Genomic DNA, 1,881 nt, shown 5'->3' with positions numbered 1-1,881 from the left:
GGCAATTGCATCGTCTGTGGATCTATTGGGTCGGTAAGCAAATTGAAGTGTATACAAGAACAATGACGGACATCTTGAAGCAAGTGGGGACAGCAGACTGGGATAGGGAGAGTTTGAATATGTCTGTAAACACTCCAGCCAGTTGGTCCGTGCATGCACTGCGGACGCGGCTAGGGATGCCGACTGTGCCAGCAGCCCTGCGAGGGTTAACATGCTTAAATGTCTTACTCAAGTCGGCCACGGAGAAGGAGAGCCCACAGTCCTCGGTAGCGGGCTGCGTCGGTAGCACTGTGTTATCCTCAAAGCGGGTGAAGAAGGTGTTTAGCTTGTCTGGAAGCAAGACGTCGGTGTCCGCGACGTGGCTGGTTTTCCCTTTGTAGTCCGTAATTGTCTGTAGACCCTGCCACATACATCTCGTGTCTGAGCCGTTGAATTGCGACTTGTTTTCTGTAGTCCACAATCAGCTCATTTGTCTTGATCGTGTTGAGGGAGGGGTTGTTGTCCACACTGCCAGGTCTCTGACCTCAGGTCTCTGTCTCTCATTGTCGTCGATGATCAGGCCTACCACTGATGTGTTGTCGGCAAACTTAATGATGGTGTTGGAGTCGTGAGTGGCCACGTAGTCGTGAGTGAACAAGGAGTACAAGAGGGGACTAAGCATGCACCCCTGAGGGGCCCCCGTGTTGAGGGTCAGCGTGGCGGATGTGTTGTTGCCTACCCTCACCACCTGGAGGCGTCCCGTCAGGAAGTCCAGGATCCAGCTGCAGATGGAGGTGTTTAGTCCCAGGGTCGTTAGCTTAGTGATGAGCTTGGAGGGCACTATGGTGTTGAACGCTGAGCTGTATTCAATGAACAGCATTCTTACATAGGTATTACTCTTGTCCAGATGGGATAGGGCAGTGTGCAGTGCGATGGCGATCGTCTGTGGCTCTATTGGGGCGGTAAGCAAATTGAAGTGGGTCTAGGGTATCTGGGATGACAGCACCATCTCACTGTCTGGGGGCTACAATTGGATATAGTGCAATCTGCTCAGCTGTTTCATCTCGTGTTAGTTGGCAAGTGAGCATGATTGTAATCCAAACCCTCATGTACTGTATGTCGTGCTGACCTCACTTACACAAATCTCACAAAATATTTATGACCTAAATTATCCTAATTTTGGCACTGGAATAAATGTTTCTGACTAATATCGATGCCACATGGGCCGTTTTTCAGGGCAGGTTCAGACCCTGGGCCCCGAGCTTAATGATGAGCTTGGAGGGTACTATGGTGTTGAATGCTGAGCTGTAGTCAATGAACAGCATTCTTACATAGGTATTACTCTTATCCAGATGGGATAGGGCAGTGTGCAGTGCAATGGTGACTCTATTGGGGCGGTAAGCAAATTGAAGTGGGTCTAGGGTGTCAGGTAAGGTAGAGGTGATATGATCCTTAACTAGCCTCTCAAGAAAGTTTGAATATGTCTGTAAACACTCCAGCCTGGTTTTCACCGCCCTGTGTCTCCATACTCCATATTAACGACTGTGTTTATTGAAGAAGGGGAGAGTTTTATAATTTTTTATTGAATATTAAAACATACAATCTACTTGCAGTGAAGCCGCTCAACATTTATATTACATTCAGTGATCTAGCAGACTCCTATCCAGAGAGACACACAGGAGCAACCTGGGTCAAGCGTCCCGCCCAACGGCACGTCGTCAGATCTCCCACCAAGTCAAACCCAAGCTCCCAACCGACAGGCCACCAACCATCCAAGATCCCCCCACTGTTCCTTGAGAGCTGCCCCTCAACCAACCGATACCGCCACCCCACAATCCCCCCACCCCAAAACCCCCCCTCAAGCCACTGTCCCCAATATGCCAGCAACCAACAAAATGAACA

This window comes from Salvelinus namaycush, chromosome 22 (assembly GCF_016432855.1).
Source record: "Salvelinus namaycush isolate Seneca chromosome 22, SaNama_1.0, whole genome shotgun sequence".
Lineage (NCBI taxonomy): Eukaryota > Metazoa > Chordata > Actinopteri > Salmoniformes > Salmonidae > Salvelinus > Salvelinus namaycush.
Note: the sequence above shows the minus strand (reverse complement) of the source record.